The sequence below is a fragment of the Eumetopias jubatus genome, unplaced genomic scaffold (assembly GCF_037043125.1).
Source record: "Eumetopias jubatus isolate StellerSeaLion01/CBP00866 unplaced genomic scaffold, mEumJub1_p1.0 scaffold_6, whole genome shotgun sequence".
NCBI classification, from domain to species: Eukaryota; Metazoa; Chordata; class Mammalia; order Carnivora; family Otariidae; genus Eumetopias; species Eumetopias jubatus.
In genome coordinates this window covers 147,024,616-147,042,395 of record NW_028274812.1, presented here as the reverse complement: position 1 = coordinate 147,042,395, position 17,780 = coordinate 147,024,616, and the positions used below count along the sequence as shown (strand labels likewise).

Sequence of the window (17,780 nt, the reverse complement as noted above, 5' to 3'; positions counted from 1 at the left end):
TATTATCCTATTTTCCCACACATCATATTCCATTACTAATTCAAGACTTTGCTCAAAGATCATGGTCTTTTTTTAATGTTATACTTGAATGAGTGGTTTTTATTATGCAAAAAAATTCACATTCCCAATATATAAATTTTTGTTCTCATGGTTCGTAAACATGGGGACTATATCCACTGTTTGTTAGTGAAAACATCAGTTTCAGGTCTTCCAATTAAGTCCTTTCCACCCCCTCTCAGCTTTATTAAGGTATAATTGACAAATAAATCTAAGAGTTTTAAAGTGTACAACATGATGTTATACATATACCTTGTGAAAGGATTTCCCCATTGAGTTAATTAACACATCCGTCTTCTCACATATTTATCTTTTTGTGTGTGTGAGAACATTTAAGTTCTATGCTCTTAACAAATTTCAATTATACAGTACAATGTTATCAATGATAGACATCGTGCTATATATTAGATCCTCAGACCTTATTCATCTTATAACTGAAAGTTTGTACCCTTTTACCAACTTTTCTTTATTTCCACCCCCCACCCAGCAATTCCCCAGCCCCAGGCAAACACTTTTTTATTCTGTTTTTATTGAGTTATACTTATTTTTCTTACGTGTGAGGGATGCCATGCAGTACTTGTCTTTGTCTGTTTGGCTTATTTCTCATAGCATAACATCCTCCAGGTACACCAATGTTGTCATAAGTGACAGGATTTCCTCCTTTTTAAAGGCTGAATAATATTCCATTGTATGTATATACTACAGTTTCTTTTTTTTAAAGATCTATTCATTTATTTCTTTATTTTAGAGAGGGGAGGGGCAGAGGGAGAGAAAGAATCTCAAGCAGACCCCTCACCAAGTGGGCAGCCTGGCACAGGGCCTAATTCCACAGTCCTGAGATCATGACTTGAGCTGAAACTAAGAGTTGGATGCTTAACTGACTGAGCCAACCAGGCACTCCATACCACAATTTCTTTATGCATTCATCCACTGGTGAATACTCTGGTTGTTTCCATACCTTGGGACTGTGAATAATACTGCTATGAACATGGGAGTAAGATATGTCTTTGAGCTAACGAGTCATTTCCTTTGGATAAATACCCAGAAATGGGATTGCTGGATCATAGGGGGTAGTTCTATTTTTATTTATTTGAGGAACCTCCATACTATTTTCCATAGTGTCTGCACCAATTTATATTCCCACCAACAGGGTACAGGGGTTTCCTTTCTCCACATCTTGGCCACCACTTGTTGTCCCTAGTCTTTTTGATAATAGCTAACAGGTGTGTCCATTGATGGGTGAATGAATAAAGAAGATGTGGTATGTATATACAATGGAATATTATTTAGCCATAAAAAAGGAAATCTTGCCATCAGCAACAGTATCGATGAACTTTCAGGGTATTATGCTAAGTGAAATAAGTCAGAGAAAAACAGAAAGACAAATACCATATGATCTCACTTTTATGCAGAACTTAAAAACAAACAAAAATGAGCTCATAGAAACAGAGAACATATTTAACAGATTGTTGGTTGCCAGGTGGGGAGGGTGGAGGTGAGCATAATGGGTGAAAGGGGTCAAAGGTACAAACTTTCAGTTATAAAGTAAGTGTCATGAGGGTGTGATGTACAGCATGGCGACAATAGTTAATAATACTGTATTGCATATTTGAAAGCTGCTAAGAGAGTAAATGTTAAAATTTCCCATCACAAAAATAATTTATTGACTATGTACAATGATGGATGTTAACTGGATTTATTGTGGTGATCATTTTGCAATATATACAAACATCAAATCATTATTTTGTACACCTGAAACTAATATAATGTTATGCCAATTATATCTCAATAAAAAAACCAAGAGAATTATTTTTAAAAGGCTATCAGAGACAGAGAAAGTTATAAAAGCATCCTGAGAAAAAGAGCAGATCACTTACAATTCTCAAGTTCTCTCAGACCACAGTGTGGATTTTGGCTGCAAATACACACGTTGGCATACTTGAAGTTACAAATATTCAGGAGAAAGCCTTCTTCTCACCCACCAGCCACTCAATTATTCTCCCAAGTCAAGAGGAGCAAGTTTTTTTTCTGTCTTCTGTACTACGGGTACATTTCTTATGCACCCTTCTCCCAAGGTGGTAGCCTTTTGAGGCCCCAGCTTTGTGTGATGGTCTCTTGTCAGAATTCCCCTACTTTTGTGGGCCATGTAGATATAGAGGGATTTCTAGAAAGAGATACATGTCTTATTATTTGCACATTACGTAATCATTTTCATAAGAAAAATACAGGATAATACACTTTTTTATTGATTCAATCAGCAAGTATTTATTGAGTGTCTATTACATGCTAAGATCTGAATGATTTTGATTGCTGAGGATTTCAAGTAAAGGCAGAGATAGAAGCCAAGGATGTCGCTAATGTTTTCAATCTTTGTAAACATTCTGTTGGAGGAAAAAGATGAATTGAGACAAAAAGGTTGAGTTTGATTTATAAAAGTTAAATTTGTTCATCACATAGATATGATTTTGGCGAGAAAATAATTGGAAATGTAATGGCTGGTGTTTGGAATAAATTTTTAGCATGGAATTTGGATATGTGCATTATTGGTATAAGAGAGAAAAATGAAGCAATGTGAACTATCTGATGGGAGTGACTGTGGACAGGAAAGTGAAGGTCTCCAGTGATAGAAACACCTTCTGAGTTGAAAAGTAAAGTTGTCCTTACCCTGCTTTACTCCAGGAAATCTCTTTTTGCATTCTTTTAAATGACCTTTACTACTTTTCTGCATGGATACAAAAGGATACTAGTTAATATGGTATCTAGCCCATAATCATGCTTAATATGCTTTTTAAGAAAAGAGATATACATAAACATCTCCAATAAAAGGAAAACATACAATACAATTATTTGGTTAACTTTTATCTTATGCTTTGCTCCAAAGCTATGTCTAGCAATGCCTACTTGAAATTTTTAATTGATAAAGTAGCCATTTTAAGGGTTTGCCATGATAAGACCCTTATTCTTAAGGTGAATCAGAGTGAGAAGACACTTTTGAATTTCTTTCTTTTTTATTAAGATTTTATTTATTTATTTATTTATTTATTTATTTATTTATTTATTTAGAACGCTAGTCAGGGGAGGAGCAGAGACAGAGGGAGAGGGAGAATCTCAAGCAGACTCCCCACTGAGCACAGAGCCTGGCCCAGGGACTCGATCTCATGACCCTAAGATCATGACCTGAGCCAAAACCAAGAGTCAAACGCTCAACTGACAGAGCCACTCAGGCACCCATTGAATTTATTTCTAAGTGAAAATTAATCACTTGTAACTTTGCACAACCCCCACAAGGCTTGTGTGTGTATAAAGATCCATGGATGTGTGGCGGCACATACATAGCTTTCATATTCGTTTTTATTATTGTGACTTTTAACAATCCCTTCAATAAAATTTGTACTTAAAAAGTACAAATCACTCATCCTGATAAATTCAGGCATTTATGTTAAAATCTTAGCTCTGCTATATTTCTCAGCCATAAAAAAGAATGAGATCTTTTTTAAAAATATTTTTTAAATGTAAGTATAGTGGACATATGATGTTAAATTAGTTTCAGATGTACAACATAGTGGTTCAATTTATCTATACATTATGCTGTGCTCACCACAAGTGTAGCTACCATCTGTCACCATACAACTTTATTACAATACCATTGACTATATTTCCTATGCTGTACCTTTCATCCCCATGACTTAAAAAAATGAGATCTTGCCATTTGCAACAACATGGATGGATCTAGGGGGTATTATGCTAAGTGAACTAAATCAGACAGAGAAAGACAAATACTAGATGATTTCACCTAAATGTGGACTCTAAAAAACAAAACAAATGAACAGACAAACAAGCCAGAAACAGAACTCATAAATACAGAGGACTGGTGGTTGTCAGAGGGGAACAGGGTGGGAGCATGGGTGAAATAGGTAAAGGGGATTAAGAAGTCATAAAATAAATCAGTCATGAAAATGGAAAGTACAGCATAAGGAATACAGTCAGTAATATAATAATGTATGGTGACTACCCTTATGGTGAGAACACTGAGTAATGTATAGAATTGTTGAATCCATCCTTATGTTGTACACCTGAAACTAATATAACATTTTATGTCAACTATACTTCATAATAATAAAAATATGTAATATAATAATAAAAAATTTTAGCTCCACTATTTGTGGTCTCTTTGATTATAAATATGCTTCACCCTGCCTCAGTTTCCTAATCTGTCAATGAAAGAATCTGGAATGGATTGTTTGTTTTCAAACTTAAATCCATGTTAAAACCACATGAGACATTTTTTCTTTTTTAAGATTTTATTTGTTTGACAGAGAGAACAAACAGGGGGGAGTGGGAGAGGGAGAAGCAAGCTCCCCACTGAGCAAGGAGCCCAATGTGGAGCTCAATCCCAGGATCCTGGGATCACAACCCGAGCTAAAGGCAGACATTAACCGAGTAAGCCACGAGGCGCCCCCTATAAGACAGTTTTTCAACACAAGTATTTCCAGACTTACTAAAATGAGAGCCTCAGTGGTTGGGACTTGAGAATCTATATTCAAAACAAACAAAATATCTGTCCAGATCATTTTAATACAGCTGATCATGAAATAAAGCAGAGCTCAAATAATTTAAATATCATAGGCTGTGTTTAAGGTAATGGCTCTATCTTCTCCAGACAGTGTAATTTAAAGATATCAGAAGACAAAAAGTATTGTATTTTGGCACTCCACTGGCTCAATTCCATTATAAAAATGACAATTACACAAAATACCAATGAGAAAAAAGATCATCATATGATTTTATTTGGGCATAACTTCAGTCAGTCCACAATACTGAAGCATTTATTCATAGTTTTGTTGGATTTTAATTACATGTGACCAACTTGGAAAGGAGGAGGAAAGATGATTTGAAGGGTGGACATAAGATATTATGCAAATTAAAATTTATGTCTAACCTAGTTTATCATCAGCATCATATTGGGGCTTTATAATATATATTCCTAAACTCCATCCCTGGAAATTTTTACTGGGTAGTTTGGAGGGTTTAAATGAATTCTAAAAAATAAATAATTAAATAAATTCTAAAATTACACTTCAAGAATTACTTATTTCTGGTAACTAAATAAAAGAAGCAGACTTTGGAAAAGTCATGGTCACCTTACTTTCTGGACACAAGCCTCCTCAGGGCACCGTTTACATCCTTGTTTCTCAGTGTGTAGATGACAGGGTTCAACATGGGGGTCACCAAGTTGTAGAAGAGGGTAAGGAATTTCCCTTGGTCCTGAAAAGAATTATTTCCTGGTTGCATATACATATAGATAATATTCCCATAAAACAAGGAGACCACAGTGAGGTGGGACCCGCACGTGTTGAAAGCTTTCCTTCTTCCTGTGGCCGACTTCATGCTCAGCACCACTAGGGCAATGTAGCTATAGGAGATGAGGATGAGCCCCAGGGGCACCAGGACAATAATTATTGATAAGATGAAAACCGTGCTCTCCACAGCCACAGTGTCCACACAGGCAATTTTTATCAGGGCTGGCATCTCACATAGGAAATGTTTCACCTTACATCTTCCACATCGTGGCAGCCTCATGGTCACTGGAGACATAGCCAGGGAGTTGAGGAGCCCGACACCCCAAGCCACAGACACCAGCTTCCAACAGAGCTGAGGGTCCATAATGATGGAATAGTGGAGGGGCTTGCAGATTGCAGTGAAGCGGTCATAAGCCATGACTTCCAGGAGGACACATTCTGTGCCACACAGACCCAGGAACATGAATAGCTGGATGGCACAACCTGTGTAACTGATGGTCTTGTCTGGGCCACCCAAGTTGAAAAGCAGCTGGGGGATGGAACTGGTGGTAAAGCAGAGGTCTAGGAAGGACAGGTTGGTAAGGAAGAAGTACATGGGTGTGGGTCCCCTGGGCAGGGGTCCAGGTGGGACATCAAGATAATGACGATGTTGCCCACCAAGGTCACAAGGTAGAAGATGAGCACAAACACAAAGAGTCTGCTCTAGCTGGGGTCTGTCTGAGAAACCCAACAAGATGAACTGTTCCTGGCAGCTCTAGTTGGTCATGACAATGGACCATCAGTAGAGGCCTGCAAGGAAGCAGATAGGAACACAATGCACTGTTACTGAAGTAGGCTAAGGGACTAAGACCAGAGTAATAACAAGTGCAAATAATTAAGTAAGATTTCAATATGCTGTGCCCATAGAGACTGTACATTTTAGGAAGAATATCTCTTTTTATTAGCTTCTTTTGTTTCTTTTTGGATACCAAAAAGAAGTAGAGATCATTGTAGAATTTTTGGAAAGCACAGACATCTATAAAAGATAGGAAAAAGGTTTTCTGGAGGCAAGATGGTGGAAAAGTAGGGGACCTCATTTCACCTGGTCCCTTGAATTTAGCTACATAACTGTCAAATCATTCTGAACACCTATGACTTCACCCTGACATGTAAGAAAAGAATTGGAATTCTACAAATAGAAAAGCAACCACTTTTTGCAAGGTAGGAGTCATGGAAAAGTGAATCTGAGGGGATATATTGGAAGATAAATGGCAGGGGGAGGGAGCCTTCATAAGCCAGCTACTGGAAAGTGATATAGCCCCGGAGCACAAAATCAGAAACTTTAGAAGTCTACTCTAGTGAGGGATGGCCCTGCCTAAAAGGTGCTTAGGTGGTGAAGTGGGGCAGAATCCTAGGTGGGACAGTGTGGTCTCAGGATCCTTGAAGTCACAGGAAGACTGGGGGTGCCTGAGCCAGCAGAGTTCCCAAACATTGGAACAGAGAAACTGGTTATGGTCAGTGAGCCTAGGAGGGGCTTCTCAGCTCCATTTGCAATAACCTCCAACTGTGGCCGATCAGGCAACAGCTCTCCCTGCAGGGACCCTCCAAAGGACAGAAACAGGAGGACGCTCCACCTTTCCCTGAGAGGGGCAGCAGAGGTGCAGGCACAACTGGGTGACTGCGCTCCATGAGGGGGCCCTACAAAGGGCAGAAATATAGGGACCCTCCGCCTTTCCCCGGGAGGATTGGTGTGGGCATACACTGTGGGAGTCTGCAGAGTTTGGCACACACAAAAGTGAAAACTGCTTATCACTGAGGATTTACTGAAGAGAGGGGACTGTGATCTCTTGGATCTGGGGCTGGAGACTGGGTGTGTCCATTTTTATTTTCAACCACCAAATAAGTGAGAAAAGCCTTGAGGGAAAAAGCCACGCAGAGTAACAAGAAGCAGCTCACACTGATCTTGGCCCCCTGGCAAGCGGCTGTGCAACTCTGCCCAGACAAAGACACCTGATAATCAGTGCAATGGGCCCCTCTCCCAGAAGACTAGCTGAAACAACAGATGAATACCAAGTTTACCAAGCGCACAGGACTGCAAAACTCCAGCACTTGGGGAAAATAGTATATAGAATTCGAGGTTTTCCCTCACGATTCATTTGTCTTTAAGTTTTAAACTTTCCTTTTCAACTAGTTTCTTATTTTATCAACTCTTTGTTTTTAACTCTTTTTTTAACTTTTATCTTTTTTTACATTTACATTTCATAGATATATTCTTCATTTTTGGCTTCCTTTCACTGTATTCAATTTTATTTTTTCTCTATATATAAGTTTTGCTTTCTTTACAATTTTGGGATTCAGTGTCTTCTAACAAACCAAAATACACTGAGGACCAAGTGGATCACCCTGTTTTGCCCACCTGGGAGATTATATTCTCTCCCCCCACCACTGCTTTTTTCCTTTTTCTTTTTTTTTTATTTTGTGACCTCTTCAGATTTGTCTAGTGTGTATTTCTCTTGAGTCATGGCTGATATTTTTTACTTTGTTCTCTCATTCATCCATTGTTCTCTGGGCAAAATGACTAGAAGGAGGAACTCAGAACAAAAGAAAGAACCAGAGGTAATACTCTCTGCCACAGATCTAATTGATATGGATATAAGTAAAATGTCAGAGCTAGAATTCAGGATAACAATTATAAAGTTACTAGCTGGGCTTGAAAAAAGCATAAAATACACTAGAGAATCTCTTAGTGCAGAAATAAAATCTAATCAGGCCAAAATTAAAAATGCTTTAACTGAGATGTAGTCTAAATTGGATGCTCTAAAAGGTAGGGTAAATGAAGCAGAAGAGAGAGTAAGTGACATAGAGGACACAGAAGAGAAATTGATGGAAAGGAAGAAAGCTGAGGAAAAGAGAGAAAAACAACTAATGGACCATGAGGGGAGGCTTCGAGAAATCAGTGATAACATAAAGCAAAACAATATTAGAATTATTGGGGGTAGAAACATTTGGCTGGCAGCAGACGTATCCACAGAGACCTGGCAGGCCAGAAAGGACTGGCATGACATACTCAGGGTACTAAATGAAAAAATAATGCAGCCAAGAATACTTTATCCAGTAAGGCTATCATTCAGAATAGAAGGAGAAATAAAGTGCTTCCAGGACAAACAGCAATTAAAAGAGTATGTGATCACTAAACCAGCCCTGCAAGAAATATTAAAGGGGATCCTGTAAGTGAAGAGAGAGCCCAAAAGTAACATAGACCAGAGAGAAACAGAGACAATCTACAGAAACAGTGACTTTAGAGGTAATACAATGGCATTAAATTAATATTTTTCAGTCGTTACTCTGAATGTAAATGGGCTAAATGCTCCAATCAAAAGACACATGGTACCAGATTGGATAAAAAAGCAAGACCATCAATATGCTGTCTACAAGAGACTGATTTTAGACCTAAAGACACCTCCAGATTGAAAGTGAGGGGGTAGAAAACCACTTATCATGCTAATGGACATCAAAAGAAAGCTGGGGTAGCAATTCTCATATCAGACAAATTAGATTTTAAACCAAAGACTATAATAAGAAATGAAGAGGGACACTATATCATACTTAAAGGGTCTATCCAACAAGAGGATCTAACAATTATAAATATTTATGCTCCTAACTTGGGAGCAGCCAATTATATAAACCAATTAATAACCAAATTAAAGAAACACATTGATAATAATACAATAATAATAGGAGACTTCAACATCCCACTCACAGCAATGGGCAGATCATCTAAGCAGAAGATCAAAAAGAAACAAGGGCTTTGAATGACACACTGGACCAGATGGACCTCACAGATATATACAGAGCATTTCATCCTCAAGCAACAGAAAACACATTCTTCTTGAGGGCACGTGGTACATTCTCTAGAATAGATTACATACTGGGTCACGGATCAGATCTCAACTCAAATCTCAGAAGATTGGGATTATTCCCTGCATATTTTCACACCACAGTGCTTTGAAACTAGAACTCAATCACAGGAGGAAATTTGGAAGGAACTCAAATACTTGGAGGTTAAAAATCATCTTACTAAAGAATGAGTGGGTCAACCAGGAAATTAAAGAAGAATTAAAAAAAATTCATGGAAACAAATGAAAATGAAAACACCAGATTTTTTTTCAGATTCAGCAAAGGTGGTCCTAAGAAGGAAGTACATAGCAATACTAGCCTCTCTCAAAAAATTAGAAAAGTCTCAAATACACCTAAAGGAGCTGAAGAAAGAATAGCAAATAAAGCCTAAACGAAGCAGGAAAAGAAAAATAATAAAGATTAGAAATAGAAACCAGAAAAGTAGAACAGATCAAGGAAACTAGAAGCTGGTTCTTTGAAAGAATTGGTAAGATTGATAAACCCCTAGCCATACTTATCCAAAAGAAAAGAGAAAGGACCCAACTTAATAAAATCACGAATGAAAGGGAAGTGATCATGACCAACACCAAAGAAATACGAACAGTTTTAAGAACATATTTTGAGCAACTATATGCCAACAAATTAGGCAATTTGGAAGAAATGGAGACATTCCTGGAAACTTATGAACTACCAAACCTGAACCAGGAAGAAATAGAAAACCTGAACAGACTCATAACTAGCAAGGAAATTGAAGCTATGTAATAAAAAATCTCCCAACAAACAGGAGTCCAGGACCAGATGGCTTCCCAGGGGAATTCTACCAAACATTTTAAGAATAAATAATAGGGCAAACATTAACAAGACAGGAAACAAGTGTTGGTGAGGATGTGGAGAAAAGGGAACCCTCTTACACTGTTGGTGGGAATGGAAGCCGGTGCAGCCACCCTGGAAAACAGTATAGAGGTTCCTCAAGAACTTAAAAATAGAGCTACCCTACAACCCAGCAATTGCATTTCTGGATATTTACCCCAAAGATACAGATGTAGTGAAAAGAAGGAGCACATGCACCCCAATGCTCACAGCAGCAATCTCTACCATAGCCAAACTGTGGAAGGAGCCAAGATGCCCTTCAACAGACGAATGGATAAAGAAGATGTGGTCCATATATACAATGGAAGATTACTCAGCCATCAGAAAGGATAAAAACCCATCATTTGCACTGACATGGATGGAAGTGGAGGGGATTATGCTAAGTGAAGTAAGTCAAGCAGAGAAAGTCAATTATCATATGGTTTCACTTATTTGTAGAACATAAGGAATAGCACAGAGGACCACAGGGGAGGGAGGGAAAACCGAATGGGAAGAAATCAGAGAGGGAGACGGACCATGAGAGACTCTGGACTCTGGGAAACAAACAGGGTTGCAGAAGGGAGGGGGTGGAGGATCAGGCAATTGGGTGATGGGTATTAAGGAGGGCACGTGTTGTGATGGGCACTGGGTGTTATATGCAACTAATGAATTCTTGAACACTACATCATATGGTGACTAACATAACATAATAAAATAAAATAAAAAAGAACACTACATCAAAAACTAATGACGTACTGTATGTTGGCTAACTGAACATAATAATAAAAAATACATAAAGAAGAAATAATGCCTATTCTTCTGAAGCTGTTTCAAAAAACAGAAATGGAAGGAAAACTTCCAAACTCTTTTTATGAGGCCAGCATTACCTTGATCCCAAAACCAGACAGAGATCCCATCAAAAAGGAGAATTACAGACCAATATCCCTGATGAACATGGATGCCAAAATTCTCATCATGATACTAGACAATAGGATCCAATAGTACATTGAAAGGATTATTCACCACAGCCAAGTGGGATTATTCCTGGGCTGCAAGGGTGGTTCAACATCTGCAAATCAATCAACATGATACACCACATAAATAAAAGAAAGGACAAAACCATATGATCCTCTCAATGGATGCAGAAAAAGCATCTGACAAAGTACAGCAACCTTTCTTGATTAAAATTCTCCACAGTATAGGGATAGAGTGAACATACCTCAATATCATAAAAGCCATCTATGAAAAGACCACAGCAAATATCATTCTCAATGGGGAAAAAATGAGAACTTCTCCACCTTTTCTCTTAAGGTCAGGAACATGGCAAGGATGTCCACTATCACCACTGCTGTTCACCATAGTACTAGAAGTCCTAGCCTCAGCAATCAGACAACAAAAAGAAATAAAAGGCATCTGAATTGGCAAGGAAGAAGTCAAATTCTCACTCTTTGCAGATGAACGATACTTTATGTGGAAAACCCAAAAGACTCCCTCCACCCCAAAATTGCCAGAACTCATACAGCAATTCAGCAACGTGACAGGATGCAAAATCAATGCACAGAAATCAGTTGCAGTTCTATACACTAACAATGAGACAGAAAAAAGAGAAATTAAGGAGTTGATCCCATCTACAATTACACCAAAACCCATAAAATGCCTAGGAATAAACCTAACCAAAGAGGCAAATGACCTGTACTCAGAAAACTATAGAACACTCATGAAAGAAATTGAGGCAGACTCAAAGAAATGGAAAAACGTTCCATGTTCATGGATTGGAAGAATAAACATTGTTAAAATGTCTATGCTACCCAGAGCAATCTACACATTCAATGCAATCTTATCAAAATACCATCAACATTTTTCACAGAGCTGGAACAAATAATCCTAAAATTTGTATGAACTCAGAAAAGATCCTGAATAGCCAAAGTTATGTTGAAAAAGAAAACCAAAGCTGGGGGCATCACAATGCCTGACTTCAAGCTCAATTACAAAGCTGTTATCATCAAAACAGCATGCTACTTGGCACAAAAACAGACACATAGACCAATGGAACAGAATAGAGAACCCAGAAATGGACCCTCAACTCTATGGTCAACTCATCTTCAACAAAGCAGTAAAGAATATCCAATGGAAAAAGGACAGTCTCTTCAATAAATGGTACTGGGAAAATTGGAGAGTTACATGCAGAAGAATGAAACTGGACCATTATCTTACACTATACACAAAGATAAACTCAAAATGGATGAAAGACCTCAGTGTGAATCCATCAAAATCCTAGAGGAGAACATAGGCAACAACATCTGTGATCTTGGCCACAGCAACTTCTTGCTAGAAACGTCTCCACAGGCAAGGAAAACAAAAGTAAAAATGAACTACTGGGACTTCATCAAGATAAAAAGCTTTTGCACAGCAAAGGAAACAGTCAACAAAACTGAAAAGCAACCTGTAGAATGGGAGAAGATATTTGCAAATGACATCAGATAAAAGGCTAGTATCCAAGATCTATAAAGAACTTATCAAACTCAACACCCAAAAATGAATAGTCTAGTCAAGAAATGGGCGGAAGACATGAACAGACATTTCCCCAAAGAGAACACAGAAATGGCAAATAGACACATGAAAAAAATGCTCCACATCCCTTGGCATCAGGGAAATACAAATCAAAACCTCAATCAGATACCACCTTACACCAGTCAGAATGGCTAAATTTAAACAAGACAGGAAACAACAAATGTTGGTGAGGATGAGGAGAAAGGGAAACCCTTTTACACTGTTGGTGGGAATGCAAGCTGGTGCAGTCACTCTGGAAAACAGTATGGAGGTTCCTCAAGAACTTAAAAATAAAGCTACCCTAGGACACAGCAATTGCGCTACTAAGTATTTACCCCAAAGATACAAATGTAGACATCAGAAGGGGCACCTACACCCGAATGTTCATAGCAGCCATGTCCACAATAGCCAAACTACAGAAAGAGCCCAGATGTCTATTGACAGATGAATGAATGGGTAAATACAAGGGAATATTACTCAGCCATCAGAAAGGATGAATACCTACCATTTATATCGATGTGGATGGAACTGGAGGGTATTATGCTGAGTGAAATAAGACAATCAGAGAAAGACAATTATATGTGGAATATTAAGAAACAGCCCAGAGGATTATAGGGGAAGGAAGGGAAAACTGAATGGGAAGTCATCAGGGAGAGAGAAAAACCATGAGAGACTCTTAACTCTAGGAAACAAACTGAGGGTTGCTGGAGGGATGGTGGGTCGGGGGGATGGGGTAATTTGGTGATGAGCATTAAGTAGGGCACATGTGATGAGCACTCGGTGTTACACCCAACTGATAAACTATTGAACACTACATCTGAAACTAATGATGTACTATATATTGGTTAATTGAACTTAAATTAAAAAATTAAATAAAATAAATAAAAGATAGGAAAAGATTATCCACACCCCAGAAACAACCACTACTGCAATATTGACTTATTTCCTTTCAGTCTTTTCTTGAACACATCTAAATGGTAATGTGTTTATAAATTTTATATTCTGGATTGCCTTTCACTCAATTTTATATGGTGAAAATTTGCCTTGGTTTTAAAATTGTACAAAAAATAATCATGAACGTATGCATAATATTCCTATAGCTGTGTCATCATTTTCCAAACATTTCTCTGTAGTTAGTCATTAAGGATATTTCCAATATTTTAAAGGTTTTGAGAGAGATTGTGGAAGGACCTGTTTTACTGCACTCTAACTAGCATGTTTTTCCTTAAATCTTTGGCAATCATTTGATCCCCCAATAAATCTCATATTTTTAATTTGAAGTGATTAGCCATAGAATTGATTCAGTTTTTTGATGTTTATTAGCTTTTCACATTTGGGAAAACATTTCTTTGTCACTGAGCTGCATTGTCACAGATCATAGAAGTCTTCCAAAAGAACTAGGAAATGACCATTTTCATATCAGGGAAAATAGGAGTAAAGGCTGATTTTCTTTTATTCATTGGAATTCAAGGCACGACCTTTCCATTTGTGTTCAACAGCTGAATCTATAACAACAAATAACTTCTTTTGTAAATAATGAGATCCCTGTTTCTACTTTATCCTATGTTCTCGTTCTCCTCACCTACAAATATATTCACATATTTCATAAAATTTTGGTGTTATGAAGGACACAATTATGTAAAGTTTTCAATGAATATATTTTAACAATTTCTTCCTTTAATGAGTGATGTTCACAATTATACTTTTTAACTGGATATAACTGAGACAGACTTATAGTTGTTAATCACATCAAATTCTAAAATGATGCAAATTAGAAAATGTCTAAATATGATCATTATAAATATAAAACTTACATTGATATAAAAATAAAATATGATAGTTATAAGTGACATAAATATAAAATGATGTAATTCTATTTATATCATTTAGAGCATGTATTTATATATTTATAAAATATAAATTTATATATATACTTATTTATATGATTTAAAAATTTTAATACATTGACAGAGAATGCTATCATGGTGCTTTAAAAAATATATGCTTTTTTTTTTATACTCAAGAAAGAACTATGGGCGCCTGGGTGGCTCAGTTGGTTAAGCGACTGCCTTCGGCTCAGGTCATGATCCTGGAGTCCTGGGATCGAGTCCCGCATCCGGCTTCCTGCTCAGCAGGGAGTCTGCTTCTCCCTCTGACCCTCTTCCCTCTCGTGCTTTCTATCTCTCATTCTCTCTCTCTCTCAAATAAATAAATAAAATCTTTTAAAAAAAATAAATAAATAAAAGAAAGAACTAAATGCCAAATAAGACAGAATCTAGGTAAATAAATTTTTCACATTTCAAACTGATCAATTCAAAAGTCATAAATGTGTTCTTTATAAAAAACATTTTTATGCACAAGAAAAATCTCAAAATCCTTTTAATACTTCCTGGAACCAAAGATTCCCTTGATTGCATTATGTAATTGAAGAAGTAAAAGTTTTAGTTTCATTTTAATGTGTCAAAGGCATTGCCAAAATCACATACTTTAAAACACTCAAAGATGATCTTATGACCTATCATGTAAAGGACATTTCTCAGCACCTGAAATGATTAATGATGTCTCCTGTGCTCTATCTACAGAATATGGTGGGGTGGGTTTTTTTGTTTTGATTTTGGTTTTTTTAAGTAGGCTCCACACCCAACACAGGGCTTGAACTTAAGACCCTGAGATCAAGACCTGAGCTGAGATTAAGAGTCAGATGCTTAACCAACTGAACCAACCAGGCACCCTGTAGAGAATATGGTGTTTTGAGTCAGAAGACTTTGACTTGGTGCTATGTGGATAGTCCTGTGAGCCACCTCTTGCTCAGGTGCATAAAGAGCTTTGTGAATCTGCCAGTAACCACTTTAGTTAAGTAACTAGTTCCTACTATAGTTGGTGGACCAGAGAGATCCAGGAGAGGCAGGAGAGAGTGAAGGAGCTACATCTCAATCTCCACCTCTCTACAAGGAGCTTATACATATTGATGGCTTACACACCATTACTTTTGTTTGTAAAGGACTTTGCACATAATAAACCATGCTAGAGATATTAGTTATTACTATTATAAGCAGGAAAGACCAGGTCTATATTATATATGACCAAGACAAGAACTTTTCCCTTGCTATTTGGAATATGAATATTAACAGTTATCAGCAAAGACTAAACAATTTAATCCAGTTTAAATTAATTATAGCTATATGGATGACTCGAGAAGCAAACTTCTGACTAGACGTTATACTCTAAGTGATCTGAAGAGAACCCTGATGATCTGTATGCCAATACAGCCTTAGGTCAGAAAAATTAAGATTATCATCTGTGAAATAAACATTACTAAAAACATTTATATTAATAAGTCATTCTATATTCAATAAATATTTATGGAGCTCCTATTATATATCACTCACTGTGTTACATGCTAGAGATACACTACTTACAAAAATAGATAGTGACCCTAGTGTTCGCTGTGCTTTGCCTTCCCCGCTGGTGTGCTCTTTCGGGGTGCAACAGTATGGATAATTGTGAAGTTCCCAGCAAGAAAGTGATTGAGTTCAAAGCACCAGTGTATGAACAGAGATACTACTTTGTTAAAAACTTAGTGAATCGACATGGACTCAGGAAGATTGCAGACTTGGGCTTCGGTGATGCCACACTTTTATGGATGCTGAAATATCACCGCTGTGTTCAGTATCTTGTTGGAGTAGATATTGCTGCCAGACCCTTTGAATGGGGAGGGGGTAGGTTGTCTCCAGGAGTGGGGGGTTACATCATTCCTCGGGAACTAGATTTGACCATAACCTTGTACCGTGGTTCTGCTGTACAAAAAGACTCCCGTTTGTGTGGATTTGACTTGATAACATGTATTGAATTGACAGAACACTTAGATTCTGAAGATCTGGCCAAGTTTCCTGAAGTCGTATTTGGGTACTTTTCTCCGGGTATGGTTGTCATCAGCACACCAAACTCTGAATTCAATCCCCTGTTTCCAGCATCAACCTTTAGAGATCCAGATCACAGATTTGAGTGGAACAGAACACAGTTTCAGACGTGGGCTTTGGATGTGGCAAAACTGTACAATTACTCCGTAGAGTTCACTGGTGTGGGGGATCCACCAGCAGGAGCTGAGCGTGTTGGATACTGTACCCAGATAGGGGTCTTCCAGAAAAACATAGCAAAGGCGACTGAATCAAGCATTTCAGAGCCAGAGGAACACGCTCCAGAGGAACACGTTTATGAAGTTGTTTACACCACCTCATACCCGAGTTTACAGCAAAGCAAATACTTCCGGCTTACTCTGAGTAGTGAGTCGGTCAAAGCAATCGGCTTAATGAAAAGCAGGTTTCTCCGGGGTCTGAGGAAAAGGGAGGGCGATCGAGTGGTACCACTTGGCAGTTGTACCCCACAGTTCGGATTAACAGAAGCTCAAAGGGCCGAAATAGAGCAGTCCCCCAAACCTTACAGTGTGGGAGAGAAGTTCTACGTACCCCTGGAAAGACTCATTATTTATCCGAAGGTGGACCACTTGGTGGCGGGTAGTATGGAGAAGCTGAGAACAATACTTGCTGAGGGACTTCGACTGAACGGAGATCAAAGTGCGGTGCAGGTGGAGTTGGTTGATTACCAAACACAACACCTCTTTGATGAGCATTTAATCAGCCCTGTGCTGGAGTCATAAGTTTAGGCAACTTGGTTTTGAATTTCTCTAACCTTGTTTTTCATATGCTTTTTGCAGGGTGGTGGAGAGGGTTCATAATGCGCTTGTTCATGTTTCTGTTAGACCCAGTTGGATGTGACTTTAAACATTCTTAAAGCAAATTGGATTGTCAAAATAAAACCTTTTCCCAGGGGAAAAAAAATAAAAAAAATAGATAGTAATTTACCTCATTGATTTATAGTCTAGTGGGAGAAACATTCATCAAAAACTCACGCAAATCAATGTACAATAACTAACAATATTATTAAGCTCTGACTTAGTGCCAAGCACTGTGCTAAGTATTTTCTTAGACTGTTTTATTTAATCCTCATACCTGAATTTGAAGGATATAGGTACTAAACAACTTACCAAGGGTGCACAGTTAAGAAGTTGTAGATGTGGGATTCGGCTCCAAGCCTGTCTGACTATCAAGCCAAATTTCTATATACCATGAGACTGAAATAGAAAGATAA

The 17,780-nt window shown here is 37.8% G+C and overlaps 2 pseudogenes; one reads left to right on the top strand and one right to left on the bottom strand.

The window, feature by feature from the left end:
* Nucleotides 1–5,199: 5,199 nt before the first annotated feature.
* On the bottom strand, nt 5,200–6,123 carry LOC114199790 (olfactory receptor 2W3-like; annotated as a pseudogene).
* A 10,002-nt stretch (nt 6,124–16,125) lies between these two features.
* Nucleotides 16,126–17,289, top strand: LOC114199783 (small RNA 2'-O-methyltransferase pseudogene; annotated as a pseudogene).
* Nucleotides 17,290–17,780: the final 491 nt, after the last annotated feature.